The 20259-nt window shown below is 44.7% G+C and overlaps 1 protein-coding gene across 2 annotated transcripts in view; it reads right to left on the bottom strand.

The window, feature by feature from the left end:
- The window catches only part of LOC120900087 (cysteine-rich motor neuron 1 protein), a 158626-nt gene extending 146837 nt beyond the window's left edge, over positions 1–11789 (bottom strand). Inside the window, exon 1 of one of the 2 annotated variants that reach the window (XM_040306676.1) lies at positions 11540–11789. The gene's annotated coding sequence lies outside the window, so the exon portion shown is untranslated. The remainder of the gene's footprint in view (positions 1–11539) is intronic. The other variant, XM_040306678.1, reaches the window with a different exon arrangement.
- Between the last annotated feature and the right edge of the window lie 8470 nt (positions 11790–20259).

The following is a 20259-nucleotide window of genomic DNA, read 5'->3' as shown; positions in this document are numbered from 1 at the left end:
TCCGTACGAATTGCCATCCATTACGCCGACAGTAGGCTATTCCACAAATCTTCCAATGGGAAACAAATTGATGCGCTTCGGCCGTTGTGTACCGGTCCGAATCGAACCTTAATCGGGTCCGGGGAACTACTGCTTAGCTTTTTCTCCCCCTATTCAACCTCCTAATGTTTGATGGTTCAGAAAGATACGTGCAGAGAAGGTTTGGAGCAGGGAAGACAAAACACTAACCAACACTACAACGCACAGCACAGCAAAAGATAACGAATGACGCCAGGGTTTTGTTACTACACCTCCTTAATGGGGAAAAATCTGTCCAATGGATGGATATCAATGGTGCATGCTTTTGAATCAAATTCTTTACTCTATCTTTCCACCCCGGTCACTCTCTGGTCGGCTGTGAGGAACGACAAAAAACCCACCCGAGAATGAGCTCCAAGAAGGATGGGAGCTTTCCCAATAACTGAAAATGAACCCACGGTAACGCAAAAAAAAAAGAAACAATCGAGCGAGCCCTCGAGGCCAGCGACACACAATAGATTTGAAGCGCGGTGTGAGCGTGAGAAATTTCTATCCTCATCATTTGTCATCCATTGTCTATTTGAGGCCCATTGCATCCCTCCTCATCAGGTCGGAAAGGATATTTGTCCGACAATCGGAATCGATTTGTCCGACTGCTGGCGCACGAACACGAACCGCTCAATGGGGCCTCGATTGCGATCGAGATGGTGGAAATGAGGTTGCAAAATTCGAAGAAGCCTTTCCCTGGAATCCGTATCCGGAGCTATCTGCCGAGGTGGGGATCCCTGTTTACAAACTACTAGTCGCACGGTAGCACGGACCGTTGAATTGGGATAGAAAAGCACGAGCAGAGGAGAGATAGAGCAAAGCAGAAGGACTCCTTTCGCCCAAACCTCCACTATCCTTCCAAACCCACCGCACACTGAAAGCGTTCAGTAGCTGTGTATCGAACACCATTTCAATCTGGCATCGATCGATACGGTTCGTTTCGCATTCCGTTAAAGTTTGAGTAGTTTTCCTTCTTTGTTTCGCTGTTCCCTTTTGTTTGAGGGCTGTAGCGTAGAGGCGGCACGATGTGGGCGATGCAAAAAAGAAGTCAATATTGCTCAAAGGCTCCCTTTCATCTCTCAAGCTACCAAACTCTCCAAGACAAACGAGCGAACTAGTAGCGCAAGCAGTTGGAATCGATCGCTCACCGTGTGCCAATCGTCTCGAATGTCAGGCAAACACAAACGAATCGTTTACATTCGTAAACTGTCCTGATTAGAGCTACGTTTGAAGTTGTGTTTGCACTATTTCCCACTGAACTGAACCACCTCCACCGCGTTGGCGTTCGTCAGTCCCCTCTTGCAGCCAATATGCCACTTGTAGCCAATGTTTGATTTTGCAATAGTTTTCACCAACTCGCGCGTTCGTTCGATCGGCACTTTCTCAAAGTGCCTCGAAACCTTACCCTCTCAGCTCGTCGATATTTCATTTCTTTTATCGCACCCGGTCTCAAAACTTTCATCACCAGAGAAAGAGAGAGAGAGAGATTGCCGGGGAAAATGTTTCATGTTATCTTTGCTGGAATGCTGTTTGGCTACCACCCTTCGGCAACTCGCAGAAACGTTCGCAGAGCTACTTGCTGCCTTCCGTTTGGGGGGGAAGAGATTCCAAAACTGGACGTGCGAGGAATTTCACATCCCCAACAATTTCGCAAGAGATAAAGCCTAAAACTTCAAGTTTTGGGATCAGTTTTTAAGGTCCTCCGAAGGGTATGCAAAGGACTGTGTTGTGTCGTTGGGACTTACACACTGGGAGTTAACTTTTTTGCTGCTGCTGCTTCTTAATTCCCCAGGTGCTTGTGAGGGTTTCTTGCTTACTTTAAGGTATTTCTTTAAGTTCAAGTTCACGTCACATATTTGGTTGTAGGGTAAATATTTATTTCTTCAGCTTCTGTGGAGCTTCAATTTCATCTTGCTAACATTTGACTACTAAGGTACGGGTGTTATTCCTAACTGGAAGTCAAGCTTTCGGACAAGTTTTTGATAAATTGTCAATAAGCTGATTGCTTCTCGGAAGCATTCCTATTGCGTCATCGTGTCCTTGGCAAATGTTTTCGCTAGGCATTCATATTACCCCCAAAATGTCACGATGTTACACTGTTTGATACCGTGACTAGTAGCTCTTTTGTCGCACCATCAAGTCCTACGGTGTGTAATAAACCATAAAGGTAAAGGTCTACCGGCTGACTATCAAAAGAAAGGTCAATCTCTCGAGAGGAGCAGCAGCAACAAAAAAGGGGTGAAACTAGAAACTACTCATTCTGTCGTGCCGCATAAAACCCTTCGTCATCATCATCATCATCATCGTTGCCATCGTCGGCAGTCTTCGACAGCATCGTCTTACACAGCACCATTATCAGCAACACTAGAGACAGCCTCTTGCGGGCCTAAGTAATTACACTTTCATCCTGCGTTATTTGAGAACTCTGGCTGCAGCAGCAGCAGTAGTAGTACACCCGTTTCGGAAGGAGTCGAGTCTAATGAATTTTTACCACCGTGACTTTTCCTCCCATTTTCTTCTTTATCTACTTTGGGTTCTTCCTGTTTTTCACTGCTTCATTACATCTTCTTAGACACCCGTTTTTTCACACAAAACCTTCCAGGTTGCTCCAGTCACTTGGAAACGACTGCAGACGGAAGTGCCATCTTTGGATTCTTAAAGTTAGGAAAAAACGTTTCGCAGTCCGCAAACTTTTCACGCAAGAGTTTCGAGTTCTGCCCCGGTGGTCACCTATTTCTACCTCACCTTTTCGTGGTCGCTTACCGCGGTGGGATAGCGCGAGCAGTCCACTGCCGATTTGCTGCTGCTTGGCAACGGAATATTAATTAAATGGCGCTGGAAAACTCTCCGTCCCTTTTGCTAAAGAACGAACCTGGAAACGTAAATCCAGGGAAAGTCGAGCGTAGCGGACCTTCGGCCTCCCAGCTTGCCAGTTTGAAGTTTTCGTACAAAATGGCACATAAACTTTCCGGATCGAGATGGTGTGGTGGAGTGGCACAAAAAAAAGCTGGACAAAAGGACAAAAAGTAAACATCACAAACGCAAAGGTGAGTTAAGCCGGGGGTTTAGAGGGGGAGGGGGAGCGTGTATGGATTTTCTTTCCTTTTCCCAGTAGCCATTGCTATTCTTTTGTCGGTGGGAAAAAAGGCTTCCCATTTTGTTGTGCGTTGTTATTATTGTTCGCTTGCTACTTTGTTCGGTTGTTCTTTGCATCTCGAAAGTCTTAGTTAAATTTTGCTGTACTCTGCATTCTTCTCTTAAAAGCAGGGTTTTTATGTTTATTTAAGTACTTTCCTCTTATTTTCCAGTTTGGTTTGTTTATTGTGTAAGCTTTTCATTATTTACAGCTTTGTTTTTTTATTCTTTTCAACTTCAAATGACTCTTTTATAAATATTATATTATTCTTCCATAATCTGTTATGCAAAAACCCCTGCAACTACAATTTAGACATCTGATTCATGCCACTTTCCACCAACTGGACAACCATTGTTAACGAGCAACTTTTGGCCGTCAGCTACGCCGGGAGAGCGTAAAATTTAAATCAACAAAAGAACCGTTGCGCTTTCACAATACGTTCATCTAACTCCCAAACCAAAACTCTACGCGTTGAATGTGGACTATTTTTGTGCCAAGCGTTTGCAACAAGATTCGCCACTTCCGCTGCTGCGCTGCCCCGTCGGAAGGGGCGCAAAGTGTGACCGAAAAATGAACTAAGCTGAGGATTAAAATTTTAAGCTCGCGGTAGAAGTAAAAGCATGGAGAGTAGCGAAGAAGTTCATCAGCGACCTGAAAAGTAGCACAATGTAAATGAAGAGCAGCCAGAAAATGACAAAGATGAGAAGAAGAGACAGGAGTGACAAAAATGGTCCACACCGTAAGCTTAAATAATAACGTCAACACAAAGACGTTGGTGATTATTATGTTTTTCTCTGTCGCTTCACTGCACTCGCGCCGTAACGATGCTAGTACTTGTTGAATTTTGCATCCCCAACCAAGCCCACCAGTGAATCCAACGAAAAAGGTCACCATCGCGGGGAGTTTTCTACTGTTCAATCGACCATGGCGACGGGGCGACAGACGTTGAAGGTCAGCAAAGAGCTGCCAACATTAACCAAAGTGATAAGTGATTGTCTTCCCGCTCCAACGCTCTCATCCATTAGCGCTCAAACATGTTGGGATTATTTTCATTTTCACTTTGCAAGGAGCCGAAGCGAGGTTTGTAAAAATTAGACTCGACAATGCTCCAAATGAGACTGGTTCTGTGTGACAGGTCGAGAAAAAATTGGTCCACTTTTTCGTCTCCAACCAACGCAAAAGTGCCATTTTTTTGTAGTGGATGCTCCACCACCATGGATGGATTTGCAATTCTACAATTATTTTCCATTTGCCGTCCCGGAATGAAGTGGATTTATCATTGAACTGTGTACTCTGTCCTGCGGCAAGCGACCTAATCGACTGAACATGTCTCCCGGGGCCGTGTGCGAGACTGTCTTTTTTGTTGTTGTTTACTGCCAATTCCAACCACAGAGCGTCCACAGAGCTGAATAGAGAAATATGTTTTCATTTGCATACGAGCTAATACAAAACAACATGAGAGCAACTAAAAAAAACAAAAACGGGCGACCAGGAAAACAAAAACAGACCCAGCATCCCGGCGGGCGGTTAGTTTCGTATTCCAACCGTGACGCCGTGGCGCTTTTGGAGGCTAAAGTTAATTCCAGTTTTATATGGTAAAAAAATCATCCCCCATCCTGTTCGGATCAATATCGATTTGAAGTGGGCAGAACAAAATAAAAACGGTGGCAGTAGTGACACTGCGCCTTTCGTATCCGTGTGCGCCTTTTTTTCGGTGGTTCGTTTGGCCATGTGGTATGCTAAATTTGTGCTCTTTGCTCCAAATAAATTTAAACTACCACATTTCTTCCATTTCGCTTTTGGGTCGGAAATGCCCCTCTCATCTTCCTCCAAAAGCTTTTGTGATACTGGTATCGTATTTTTTACGCAAATATCCAGCAACAGTGGATTTGGGAGGGCTTTTTTTGGTGTGTGAGTGAAATTTATTTGTCTAACCATGCGCGACCCCATCCCAAAAGCAATCAACAAACTACTGAGCCCCACGCAGGTTTTCAAATATATGCAAGAAAGCAAGAAAAAATACACACCCTGCCAAAACAAATGGGAATGGAATGCCTGAATCGAAAACAATGTTTTCCAGCAGATCTCCAGCGCACGATCACTGAGGTGGGATGGGTGCAGTGGGACGATCGGCATCGGTTCGCGTGCGTGACATAAATTGAACTTGCTTCTGATGGTTTCGGTCGGTTACAGAAGCTTTCGTTATTATTTTTCACCGTAGGTTTGATTATCCTTTTTCGATGGAATGTATTAAAATCGGATTGATTGTATCGAGTGGTGGCCTGGTGCGGTGGGTTTTTGTTTTCGTTCAATTTACGCTAGGCTATTTGTTTCTCGGTAAACAACGCGGCCATTCGGTTGTTTCCCATATTTGAAGTCAATTAACTACTGGGAATGGACAGTATGGTGTGAGTCGAATGGAAAATTTGAGACGATTTAGATGATTCTTCAAGCATATCATCATGCATGGTACAGGGTTTTCCAGGGTTTCTCACAGTTGTGGGACACTTCCTAGACTCATTCCCATTGGAAGTGAACTTCATACGTTGGGAATTGAACTCTATGGCACCCTTTTTGGAAAAGCTTCTTGGAACTTCCTATTGGATTTGTCTAACAAGAGTGCTACAGAGTCCAATTTTTATTACATTAAGTTCATTTCACGCAAGAAAGTGTTTATAAAGTGTCCCACAGCTATGAGAACTCCTGGAAAACCCTGTAAAGAAAAGGATGTCATGTGAGCAAGAATTATTATTTTAAAATAAGCTTATAACCTTCACTAAAACAGCTCACACATACTTTTTTGATTCTCAGTGGCAGTGACATGGCTCAGGAAAGTTCAAAATTCTCATCATTTGAGTGACATATGCATAAGAAGTCATGTTATGTATGACATTCGAAAAAGTTGTCTCTGAATCTCCAAACAAATGCTGCAAAAATGCTCTTAAACAAAAGCTAAGTAAGTTTTTAACATCCTACTCTTTAGGAAAGTAATAACCAAAGTCTAGGTGACAGCTGGCTCTAAAAAGAGGTGTTGTAAAGCTGCTGTAAAGCTTCAACCTGATGTGTGATGTCTGCTGTATGCTCATAATGATGATGATACCAGCCTGCACGCAATAGTGAAACGCGACGCACGAAAACAACCCTCTGCCGCCATAATCCGCAAGCATAATCCTGTTTGCCTGACCCTTTCCCATACACACCAACCATGACACTGTCCATTCGGTTGCTGAGAAAGTGCACGGGGCTTTTATATTTTTCTCTCGCTGCTTTCCAATAACTACTTATAGCTACTTTTCAAACGCACTCTGTGTCGAGTGCAAACAACAAGATACCTATCTTGCCGCTTGGACAGGTCAAGGGCTTTGGTTTCCTTTCCACAATGCCACTTACATTACTGCGCCCCAGTGTGTAGATGATTGAAATATGTGTTTGTTGGACTGGTGGCCAATTTCCCCGGAACGGAATGCTTTCTCCCTAACTCCGGACCATGTTCGGGCAGGATGGAAACGGATAATGGAAAAACAACATTTTACCTTGACCTTCTCATACACAAACACAATGCTCACGTAAAGCTCAGTTGCACAAATTGGCCAACACAAAGGGGAGACGAGGGATATGTTTTTTCTTACCAATTGGATGTGGGATTGCGTGGGATGTAGGGATGAATTTATAAGAATTTATGAAGATTAAATATTTGCCAAGATTTCACAATTTTGCTCCCACACTGTAACACACGGTGGTGATGCATCGCACCGTTGCTGGTTGGATTATTCAATCATCCGCATTCTGCACATGCTCGGCTAAAGGAATAGTTTGCTGATCTTTTAGAAGGGGTTGAGATTGAGTAGATGTAGGTGTGCATGTGCTTGTGTGTTTGAGCTGTACATACAGATGTGGATTTGCAGAAAGTGTGTGTAGCACGTTCAAGGCTTCCCTTGAAGTTTCTCCCTGGAACACACCAGCATGCTGTAGCCGGTGTAAAACACTCAAAAATGCATTTGTGCTTATCTTGTTTGGTTTTCAATGGAATTTTTGTAAAACATCACATTTGAAATATCTTTTATGCGAATTTAAATTTGTACGAAGTGCAAACAACACACAATAAGCCGTACTGTTTCGATCGCTTTAATTGCAAAAACCCGGCTCAAAGTTCATGTTCAACCAGCCCTGCCTCAACTAGCCTTAATTTTGTGCCACCGACACGAAGTGCTTTTATATTAGATAAATTAATTAAGACTAAACGGCCGACCAGCACCGGTGCCGGTGGAGTGTGGAGGATTTTGGAAAGTTGCTGCGACCGTTTTCCCAGAAACCAAGGTATCACAGGGCAGCGAGGGAAACGTGCCCAGCATTTAGTCGCCCGGAAGGCGCTAATCCGGGACAGTGTTAGATTGTCGTCGTTGTCACCGTCGTCGTTGTGCAGGCTCGTTAAATTGATATCGCACAAATGCTTTTGGAGGGAAAGTTTTGTCTTCCCCCGTCCCGCGTTACTTTCCGTGGTGTGTTCGGGAGCGCGCATGGTGACGCGTACATCATTCGAAGCCATTGCACGTCCCGAAAGTTAGTCCTGGCTGAGGTTGCCCTCCGTACAGCGTGTGGAACCGTCGATGAAATACACCTCTTACACCAACTTTTGCACTGCATTCAATAGCTAGGTGCAGCATGATCGTTCAGTTGCGAGTCGAGGGCAATTGGACGACAAAACTGTGGTCGGCCAGCTTAGGCTCAGTTCCGCCCCCTCCAGTTTCCCCCACAAAAAAGTCCTCACGAAGTACACAAGTGTATAAGAAGATCTAATTAAAAAGATTACCAAAAGGCACCGCCAACCACCAGACATTGGGTGAGTAGCAGGCATCGTGGGCGACATCCGGCGACCCTAATCGACGTCACTCGTTCCAACGCCACAAGGGCGAACGGAAACGATAACCCCCAAAAACTTGGTCCATTCTCCGTTGTGGGAGGCGTTGTGCGTGCACAAGGTACTCCCAATTTCCACTCTTAGGGTGACTCTTAGGAGAGTGGAGGTTCCCACTGATAAGCTTTGCCAGCCACCCCGGTGCTGGTGCCGTAATTGTTGATCCCCGAAGCAAATTGAGCTACGCAATTGCATCGCTGATGGCTAGAGTGTTGAAGGTGGGGACCGCCTCTCTATCAACTCACTTTCACGATCATTATCTGGGGGAACCATGGGGAGACGACCGACATAGACACCGGTCTTCAGAAAATTACCGACGGTCCCCCGTTAGCCGGAGTTTCGTGGTAAGAAGCTACAGACGCTTGGTTTTTGGGACGGTGTAAGATTGCACTTTAGTTACCGCTCGAACATAGCTCCCCGTGGAGGGTCCTTCTAGCGTTCACCCCGGGCTTTAGAAGACTGGGACTCAAAGGACTCATAAAGGACGGGACGGAACAGAGCACACGATAAGCTCAATAAATTAATAAACTAACGATAGACATCATTAAGGTTTAGCTCCTTTAGGGCAGCGCCAGCTTGCTCAGGTGGAAGCCCTGAGCAGCGAGGAATTAAAGTTTTCATTTGGATAATGTTCTACTAATCCAATGCTGGGAAACTTGCTCGTCCACCTTCAATTCATTCTTTTCAACTTCAATGCTTCAGCATCTTGGTCAAAATCTTTCCCAAAGTGAGGTCACGCTGCAAATCGATTAAAACTTCCAGAACTTGCAAAAGCACGCGCTGGGTCAGAATTCGGGCTGACGATATGGATTTTGAGAGGGAGAGAGAGAGAGAGAGAGATCGACAGACAGAGCTGTTTTAATTACTCCAACAGCAAACAATCGGCCGAAAGGTTGCCAAACCTCTGTTGAAAAAACCCACAGTTCAGTGTTCGTGAGGTGAGAAGGTTCTAGGTTTTACGCAAGCAAAGGGGTTCGGTAGCTTTGCAGCACACGGACCGGGCACAATATAATCGATCGAGGCTGCGTAGAGTGACCCCTCCAAAAGGAGGGGAAAGTCGCTACAAATGCAAAGAAAAACCGGCCAAAGAAAATGGTCCAGTTCACGTACTTTCTCCTTGGGTGGTTCGTTGGCTACGTGCAAAATGGTGAGCTTTCACTACGCTCAAGTCCAACAATGTGTACACCTTCAATGTGTGAAGACCAGCAGCAGCAGCAATGCCCCCAGAGGGATTTGTTAAGTGTGGGTTTCCATTAGTTCAGCAAATCCGACCCCAAACGGTATGTGTGAGTGTGTGTGTGTGTGCTCCTGGACGGGCGGACAATCTTTGCTGTCCCACGATCGTACGAAGAAGTTGCTGCGCGTCGCTGCTCAATCACTTCTGGTAAGACGAACAAACACCCACACCAGACGTTAGCAATGGATGTTGCTTGTGTAGGGGGAACTAAGAGGAGGAGGAGAAGAGCAAGCACTGCTTTCATACAAGCCTTTGAAGCCCATCAAAAGCCCGGACGCGCTTCAAAGCGAAGAACTCCCATTTAGAAGTTGAATACAAACACACACACAAACTTCTGTCCCAAGAAGCACACAAGGGGCACACGAGTTTCTGCACAATATTGTACGTTGTTTGTCTTCCCTTTTTACTTCCTCTTTCCCACACACCCCCCTGTTTGATACGGTGTTAATGTACTGGCGGTGGCCGTGGTGTGGATTAAAGACGTGTTTAATGGACGCTGGGTAAAATCAGAGCTTAACCTGGCAGGGCCAAACGGACACCAGCTACGACGTGTGTATGCTGGACCCCTTCCCCACCCTTGTGGGACGTGTTTAAAGACCACTCGCCACAGTCACATACCGATACACGGGTGTGTGCAGAGCTTATTGCCAAATAAACAACCATTTGAGCCATTTCCTTGGAACAACACGGAAGCCTCTTCCGGGATGGCAGTGAGTGGTTTTATTGCTGCAGGGAAGCCCTTTGCCACGGGAGCTTTTGCTGATTGTGCTCACTCGGGAAGGGAGTAGCACATTAGCCGTGGCTAATGCTTTGTGTGCACTGTGCACTGTAGTTTTTGTGTGGAAATAATTCGAAATAAAAAGGCTTCAGAAAATGAGCTTTGGTAGATGAAGCAGAACCTTTAAAACTATAAACCAAACACCCACAAAAAAAGCAAAAAGCTTCTCCATTGTACTGTAAGACACTAGACACGCTCGCTAAACATTTATTGAGCTTACACGGCAAAACAGCTGACTATTTTCACACCTGTGCCTCCCTGTTTTCCAACGAATGAAAAGACCCCATAATCTTCTAACAATAGCTTTCCACCCGCTCCGTTGTTCCACAGCACAGTCTAAAGCTCAATCACGATCTCAAACAACAAAAAGCCCGGGGAACAACGCAACAACAACAACAACAACAAAGCAACTGCCCTGCCCTGGCCGCGCTACCGCATTGCACCATAAATTGCGACCACCAAAAGTCATCAAAATTGGGTCCAAGTGGTGCCAACTGCTGCTACACCGCGTTGATGTGTGTGTGTGTCCCTTGAGAAGGATTTGCACGTTTAAATTCGCACGCGCTTATTCGGTTTTGGTCGGTCGCTTCATTTAACACTGGCGAAACAAACACACAAAAAAGTGAAATATGACACCATTCACGCGTGAGCGAATCCGTGTGTGTTGTTTTGTTCCGTAGTGATGTTTGCTGCTTGTATATTGTATTTTATTTAGCGTTCTATTTATTCATTTTTTTGCTCCAACATTAACGCTAGCTGCGGGTTATTATTAGAGTCTCTTTGCTCCACCGGAACACCTTACTTTTTTGGGAGTGAAATTTTAATTACCTTCGCGCACGAAGGACCAAAAACGTGTGTGTGTGTGTTTACAAGTCAAAACTAAACATATAACAGGGACGGCAAAAGATGAATGCGAAATTTTGTGTGGACATTACGCGGAATGAGTTTTACTTGCACTTCCCCGCAGCTCGCTCTCTCTCTAGGGCAGCTTTGCTTCCTGTGCTGTGTGTAGTTTTTGGAATTTGTTTTTAGCTGGTTGTGGGGTGTTGGTTGAATCTATTAGTACGATGGCACGACGGGGATTGCTTTTTAATATTTGCATGACAATAGATTTTAGTTTAATTTGTAACATAAACACTACTTGGAAACGATTAATTTACAATTTATTTTTATCAATCTAACTCAACACTGGTGTTGGCAAATTAATGTGTATTTTCGCTCACTCACTGCCACCGGCTCACTTGTTTTTCTAGCAATTGCACTCTTCCCCATACCGATTCACTGTTTTCTCATGTCGCGGGACATTTTAGTTTAATTTTACCACCACAATTCCTCCCAAAAGCTAGGTATATCCTCCCCAAAAACCCACCGCAAAAATCAACCCAAAACCGAAAAGAGCTTTCGAACCTTTCCTTTAATCGTTTCTCACCACGCACACACACACACACACAAAAAACACACGATACCATGCGTCTCCAACACGCGAAACGTCTGGGCACGCAACACACGCGAGGCGTTAGCCCACCAAACGCGCTCGAACAGCAAAGTGGACAGCGAATCGACAGCGGTTTTCCCGTTCCGGGCGACGAACGACGAACCGGCAAACGAACGCGATCCGTACGGTACGGCACACTTTATGTAACTGACCGTTGTTAGGGTGAGCCGTTTCGTTTGACAAATATTTTGATTGCGCTTCCATCCCATCGCCAGTGTGGGCTGGTATGGCACCGAAGGGTCACTCAGCGCCCGAACGCCCCGAACAGTCCGATCGGTGAACGAACTCCGAAAAGGAATGGTTCGGTGCAACGGTGAGCTCTCACGGGTGGTAAAAGGAAAGAGCAGCCACATTTGATGCCGAGGAAAAGGAACAAGGATGCTAAAGATGCCCACGGGACACCCGGCATAACTCACGAGTGGCTACAAGTTTCCCCTCTCGCTGGAAGTGGAGCTCATTTGTTGCATGCGGTGAGGAGCAGGCGCATGCCTTATGGTCGCACAAATGCCGGCAAGGGATATTTTGTGTAGGGGAAAGTATCAAAGGGTGTTTCAAAATTTCATTTTGGCTGATTCAGAATCGTGAAATTTGGAATCAGTTGGATTTTTGTCAAATTCTATCGTTTGCAGAATGAATATTTCTTCGAGCGGAAAGGGATAAATCTACCAGTTAGTTATATTTAAAGCTTCTTGTAGCTATTGACGTACTTTAACGTAAGGTTAAATGCGTTCTTTTGCGCTTCAAATCTAAAACTAGATGGTTTAGTACTGACAGAACTTATTTCCGTCATATAAAGACTGGGCGTCTCCATCAAATTTAAAAATGAGTTTTTAATATTTTACTATCATTCTTAGAAAAATATCCCTACCCTAGGAAATCTTTTTCAACCTATTTAAAATTCAATTTTTATTATTAAATACAATTTAAAACACAATTTGTTTTATGAAAGATTTACAGTATACCAAGAATGATGATCAACACACTACAACCTTTCCGATTGGAAAACCTTACTTTATGTTACCTTTAAGATTTTACTTCGTTAATTAAGAGCATATCTTCATTATCATAAAGGCACAGGAATATATATAGAACTTAAACTTCTTCAAAAACACCCTTCCGAAGGCTTCCCCGTTTACTTGCAGAAACCGTTTCAAAGTGTTGCGTTTTTGCTTTGATGATGATGGCCCATATTATGCTGCAAATCCCTCTATTTGCATACGAGAGGAAGCAACCAAAAAAAAAAAAAAAAAAAAAAACAACCTTCCCTCCTTCCTCATATTGAGAAATCCATTTCACGCCACATTCTGACAATGAGTTAGCTTTTTCATTAGCTTGCTGGACGAGTTTCCTTCTTGTTTTCCTTCACACACCCGCTGCTGCTGCTAAGACATTTTTTCATTCTTTCACTTTTCTTGTCAAAGCACTTCCGCCCTATCTTAAGTTCTTTCAGCGTGTAGTGCAGTCCTTTCCACTCCTCTCAACTTCACCTCATCGCCTGAAAAGCCTGAAAGCTTCAATGGATGCCTGCAGATCCGTGATTATTATCAGCACCACTTGGCCGTGAAATCATGACACGTCGAACCCGATCCCCTCGAAGCCACACGAGCCAACCCAAGCTCTTCTTTTGCACTGTATCCGGTCGGCCGTGCCTTTCGTCATTCTACATCACACCCGGCAGCGGCAAACTCCGGTTGGTTTGCCATCGTCCGTAGCGTTGTGATGTAGAGAAAGGCACAGCACAAATCACCTCACAGCGCGACCAACCGAACCGAACCCCGCCGACCCGAAGGCGAAGCCCGTTAATGCAAATGAAACCGTGTGGGCGCCCTTTTGCCCTATCCGGCTCTCGGTCATCCAACGGGTGGGACTAGGGAAAAAGCGATCCATCTACCACGGCACCTTCCACTCCATGATAAGCCGGGCGGTTGGGGAACAAAGAAAAATCAAGCCACCGTAATAAAGTGCCAAAAAGGGTTCTTGAGTGCAGCGTTGCGGGAAAAACGCCCCTCCCCCCCCCCACCCTCGACCCTTTTTTGCCCTGAATCCACTTCACATTCCCACAGCTTCCTTTTCATCCCTTTGTGGGTCGCATCCGGAAAAGGAAAGCAACGGCACTTGTACCAGGGCCAAGTTGTCTCAGGGGAAAAAGCGTACAATAATCACAAACTATTCACTAGTCGGCTCACGCCGCCGGACCTTTAGTGTCGGTTTAGGATGTAAAGGATGGATTCAAATGAGTGTGATGGGTGAAACGATGTTACTCACGCATTTTACCGCCTTATCGTTTGCGGTCACTGGGAAATGATGGACGATCTGGCAGATTTGTTACACCGCCTTGGGGGTGATGGGATTACTTCTTTGTCGTTTTTCTATTAAGATATGATGGGCAATTACGCACCAATTGAGTTGTACAGATCGATGAATTATAAGAATGGCTACGCAAACGGAAGTCAGATATAAAAGAAAAAGAGAGATATTCAATACCATAAATTAGGTAAAAGAAAAGAAGAAATAACTGCAATTTATCATAAACCAAATATTGTGAAAAGTGAAAAGCCATAAAAAAAACAAAATAACTCCATCACACAACAGAACGAAAACAAAGGTTATTAAAACTTGTAAAAATAAAAGAAGGGAATAAAAGTAATCAAATTTTAAATGAAAAAAAAAACAACGAAGAAAAGATAACAATCAATCAAAGAAAAGACAATGGAATATCGATGAAAATTGAAGAACAAAACAATAGAAGTGAGAAGTAAAACAATGAAGACATAAAAAAGCTGAAAAATAATAATAGAAATTTACAAAAAAAAAAGATCAAAACTGAGCTACTTTTTCGATAAATTGGAACAGTAAGCACGTTTAGTAGGTTTGCTCCTTAATTTTCATTTGGTTCATCATTTTTTACATAATTTCACAAGTCGCCCATCAGCTCTGGTGCTCAAATTCACAAAATTGTATGACTGTAATTCACCTCCTATCCATTATCACTATCATTCAATCTCGTGGAACGATGATCGTTTTATCCAAGTTAAGTGCCAACCACTTCATTTCGACCAATCGGAAACAATAATCATACTCGCAGATATGATGATTGCTGATGGGCGGCTGTGTTCCTCTGCTTTTTTGTTTTCATTACTCTCCAATGTAATTTTATCCTCGCCCACATGAAGCCTCCGGTATAGTTCTACCCCCACAAACATACACTGACACACACAGAACTATACTACACACACACACTAACCATACCAATGCATTGCTAGTACGTGCCCATTTTCCCGCGAACCTGTTGCCACCACAAACGGAAACAGACGCTGACCGTGAGGGTTTTAGGAGGTCGCGAGAAAATGACTGCTGCTGCTACTACTGGAACTGCTGCTGCTGCTGGTCCTGCGGTCAGCACCAGTCGAATCATGTCGGCCCATTAGGTCTTCAATTACGACGCCCAGTTCATTTTCCCATCTCCCATCAGGCAAGCGCTCACCCGCCCACCGGCCCGCCACGTCGGCTAGCCAACAGCGCGGAAAATGACTTAACCTACGGGAAATCGTAGGTTGGCAACTGGCCACCCAGTTTCAGAAACTTCCTCCCTACTCCCTAATACCGTTTGGCATGTGATGATAGGCTGGCGGCTGGCGGCTGATTGCCATTTGTAATCGTAACCATGCCATTTGCGCAGCACGGGTAGATTTCAGTTTCCGTTGCAATTTAATTCAATTGCACAGTTCTTACCAATCTGGCCACCCACACCGGAATGATGGTTACTGGATGCTCAAGCGAATGAAGGGTCCCGACGTTCGTTTGTGGTGAAAGGAAGTTGGTTTTTTTTGTATGCTTTAGTGGCAGTGCAGCTAAAGCATGTTCGAAAGCGTTTGCACTAGTGAATAGGAAAATAACGTAACCGCCGCACGTGCCATCGTTATGTGATACTAGAAGGACGTGGATATTAAAGCTGATAAAATATCGCTATAGGAAAAGGAAGGAAAATGAAGCAATTATTTGCTAGATTGCAATAAGCTTGCAATAAGCCGTATAGTAAATTAAGCCGCTTTTACAAACTTGCAACACAGCAATTGCAACATTGTCATTAATCTTGAAAATAGCAACACATAAGATCCATCGTTTGTTTATGGCTTATCAGACTTCTTTTGCTGCCAATCCCGTAAGGGTTTTGGCGAAGCCCGAAGGAAGATGAAAAACAAACCTTTCCCATTCACCTTGGGAGATGGACAATAAAGAAGCTTTTCTTTGGGAAGCTTTTTTGCTGTTGGGCCAAAGCAGCTACTTTTCAGCTTCAACTTCAAAGGAAATATATACACTTTTGAAGCGTACTGCTCGCCGTAGTAGCGAGAGAGAGATAGAGAGAAATAAAACAACCAACAGCAACACCACATACTGCCCGCAAGCTGATTTGGATTTAACAAGCTTTCTTTTATAGAAGTAAACCCTCGGGACCCCCGAGAGAAAGAAAGGTAGGAGAAACAGGAGATGCAAATCATTGACATACACGCTTTGACCGAAAATTAACTTTTGCGATCGTTTGGTTGAATGTTTCGTGGGAGAGAGAACGGTAGATACTAAAACAGTGACAGAAGGCACCTTTTGACATTTTAAAGCTCTTTAATGGAGCTTTTTATTTGCAACAAAACGTTCTTATCAGCTTCAATGCAATTTAATGAACATTTAAGCAACTGTAAGTAACAATTTTTAATCTTTCCACTAGCGCAACGTGCACAGAACGAAACGATAAAACAAAAACTCCAACCCTTGCTTTAATAGACCCATTTTTAACAAGTGTCAAACAAGTCGCCCTCCCCCTCTCAACAATTGTGTCCATCCGGAATCGGTTCGTGGACGACGCCGGCCACCAAATTCTTCCACTTTGCCGTGTTTTCATCTTTTTTCTATCCTTTTTACACGAACGGTTACACAACTTTTACACCGCTCTGGCATTTTTCTCCGGCAGCCAGCAAACCACCAGTGCCAGTCCGAACAATTTGTGGTTTAGCGTGTAACGTTTTGTGCGCTATGCAATGTGTGCCGAAACTGGGCGGGTTGTTGTTGTTTTTTTTTTTTGCAGCTTCCCAAACAACTGCCACTCACTTGGGCAGCCGGAGGGTACGGGAAAAACTCTAGGTCCGCGAAAAAAAAGGGGGAAAACTCATCCCCAATACTCAAATCAACCACAAACTAACGGCACAGACAGAAAGGGCGAGGGAACAAATGGTTATGGGGAACTAGATGGGGAAAAAACCATGACCGAAATACTCGACTCGAGCAACTAGCACGTAACCATCATTAGCATAAAATGGCTGCATTCGTATGCCGCACACCGTGGAACGCAGCATCGCCAGGAAGCGAACCATACGGACAAACTAAATAATGCCGGGGACTTCTCCTTCCTCAAACCAACCAAAAAAAAAAAAAAAACAACCTCCGGACACTTCCATTGGAATGTTACAGTTTTCGTGCTTTTTTCTCTGTGTGTGTGTGTAGCAAACGTTGTTTCTCACTTTCAACTTGCCACATTCCAACTCACGCCCAAAGCACTCCTTCTTCCTGCTCGATGGCATTCGGTTTTATAAATATATCGCAACGAAACAATGTACACGTCCGGCAAACACCCTTTTCCCACGTAGTTCTTTGCCACCACCGAAAATATGCCATTTTATAACTCCCAGAACGGGTGGGGTGTAGCATACACTGCCCAAAGCACTTACAAACGCGCGAAAGACGGCGTAAAGAAAACAAACCCCTACCCACAAAAAGAAAGTCGTAGCGTGCAACAAACACTTTTTCCACTTGCACGCCTACCAAAACGGGCGCCCACAATACTGGGAAGCTTTCGTTCCCCCCTCCGGGCATATTGGAAGATAAGTTTGTGGCACGTTGTGCCTCCGAAAGCCTCCCCCGAGAAACCCGACAAACGAACGATCAGTCACGGATCGAGCAGAGCGTCCTTAGCAACCAAGGCATACTGTGCAGCTGAGAGAAGTTGGCTACGAGACTGACGATGGAATGGACGGACAGCGGGGCTGAGAAATGTGTCCATCCGTTACGAAATGAAAACCTCAAAAGCACTCCACCTCCATTTCCCTCCCCCGGTTGTTCTCTTTACCAACATTAAAATAATAAACGCAAAAACTACTCCCAGCCGACAGTGGCCCCCCGCAGCTGAAACTGCAGCCCAAGCGGGCAAAGCGCTCTTCTGCCAAGATTCTTCCAACTTTGCTCCAACAAAAGCTCTCGTGCCGGTACAGCACAGCACCGTTGTAACTTCTCCTGCCGATGTCCGCCGACTAGCTGACTGTGGAATTGTTTTGTTTTACCACCATGCCGCAAATGCACATTTGCCTCACACACACATTCCGCTTCTATCCCTATTGACTTGTACAGCACTTCCTTGGACGACCCCAGTTCCCGGTTCGGTTGAAGAATTTTCGAAATCTTTTTGAACAAGTCATAGAATCTGGCCCTTTACCCTCGGGGCGAGTAGCCGTTGCCATACTGCCGATGGGAACCATTGAATTGCTTGTTGAAAGTTTTCGTTACTTTTCTCAGTTTCGTTCCCTTCCACCCGGCCCCTGTTTCTGGCTGACATTCTGGCCTGAGTTTTCACCGTTCTGCGTTCCCGTTGTGCCGTGCGAGTGGAGTGAAACTTTTACCACACTTTTAGTTATTATTCTTTCCGCCGGAAGTGCTTCAGTTCGCCGTTCCCTTCCCTTGCCACCCAATCCATCTGGCTCAACTCATTGCCACACTTTCGCAGTGGGTTTGTTGAAGTGAAATAAAGGACGGAAGAAAAAACTATCACCACTTCAACCACTTCTTCTCTCGAGAGAACGGTTTGATGTTGAACGGGGTGATGGAAAACGCAACATCAGTGAGCATCGATGCTTTATCGAGCAGCTAGTAAGGGTGGCTTGTTAGCATAGTGGGGGAGAAGTAAAAAAAAGGAAATAATTGCAACGAAGCTTCTTCGTACGTACGAAGGTACGGAAGCTTAAAACCAACACAGTACAGATTGTTTTTGTTAAATGGGGAAAGATGATGCCTTGGCTTGGTGGAGAGGGTTCTTCACAGACATTAAGTGGTACTTTTCAGAATGGACAGCTCTGTTGATGTGTAAGTATGTAAAGATTTCTACAAAATATCCCAAAAGAGGCTCAAGCTTTGATACTACTTTGAAATACGGAAACGGACCTTCTTGGAAGTTGTTTCTTTGTGTAAGGAGGCTTTCAGTCATTTGGAATGAGCATCAAATTGGGGAAGAGTAAAATCACTATCAACAAAGTTTTTTGTACAATCACAAACAAATCTGTCTGTTGGACAAAGGCCATGAACTCCAAAGATACATCAAACCAACAAACACATCGGCGCAATCAGTCTCATCTATTGGGCTATTTATGGGCCACTTAACCGATGCAAAAGAACACGTTTCATTACAAATCTCGTCTGCATGCGTCCCAAATCTCGTGCCAGATTACAAAACAATTTATGCATCCATTCCAGCGATAGGATCTTAATGTAATCCTTGACTTGCATTACTCTTTCAGGTGGGTTTTGGCCGAACATTACAATCAAGATACAATGGTAGACAGTGCTAGAAAACAGGCTCTTTTTGTTATATGATTGCTTCGGGGAGGTAAAATTACCAGGAAGTATAACCAACTGGCTCCTTTTCCATGAAAATGCCAACTCCGGGACTTCGCCGAAGCATCTAAGCCATTAGCAACTCAAACGACGGCATCGGAAGCAGGCAACAATCCAGGAATGTCTACGCGAAGGCGCACAACATACACAAGCGCCCATACAAACAAACAGTTTTGAGACATCATCAGCATTCCGGCCGAGCGACGAAGATAAGCTACATTTACGGTAGGATAAGCGTTTGTCCATTGCCAACTACCACTCGTCACTCGCTCTCTCTCAGAGAGGACATCGGGTATTTGCCCATTTGCCAGGCTTTTCTGTGCTACCACTTGAGCTGTACAATTGAACCACACGGCCTGTCCCTTCCTTCTATCAATCAAGTGCGGTTGGGGCTAAAGCTTATTAAGATTTCATTTTGCATTGCATAAGTGTGTCGTTCCCGGCTAGGGACACTTGCAACACCCTGCTTATTCTCCCAGGAAAACGTAAAGGCTTTATGGGACATTGTCACCTGCCAACACACACACACGATCGGCACAAATCAATGCATCTGCAGCACAAGCTTTCTCAACCTTTGCATTACGAACAGCGGCAAACGCTTGGCTCAATATGTGCGTTCGATTATGGTTCACAACTACCGAACCGAAGATGATAAACGTCTCCATCTGCAATCTTCCCCACAGAGTGCGTGTGTGTGTGTGTGTAGTCTTAGCTGGGTGTAGTGATCGGGCATGCTGGCACCTTCATCAACAATGGTTTATATCGTCGTTAAACAACAGTACCAGCGCTCGGAGGCGTCTCGTCATCATCGAAAGCACCATGCCACCAGTGCCAACTGTCAGGCAGCAAAGCGCCCATCGGCATCGGTTGGTGGATTTAATGTTTTAGACAATCATATGGTCAAACATCCAGCCCCTAACCCTAGCCCCAACTTACATCAATATTCATTGTACGGCCGACACTGCCGAATGAACCTCAT

This window comes from Anopheles arabiensis, chromosome 3 (genome assembly GCF_016920715.1).
Source record: "Anopheles arabiensis isolate DONGOLA chromosome 3, AaraD3, whole genome shotgun sequence".
NCBI classification, from domain to species: Eukaryota; Metazoa; Arthropoda; class Insecta; order Diptera; family Culicidae; genus Anopheles; species Anopheles arabiensis.
This window is presented reverse-complemented; position numbering and strand designations above follow the sequence as displayed.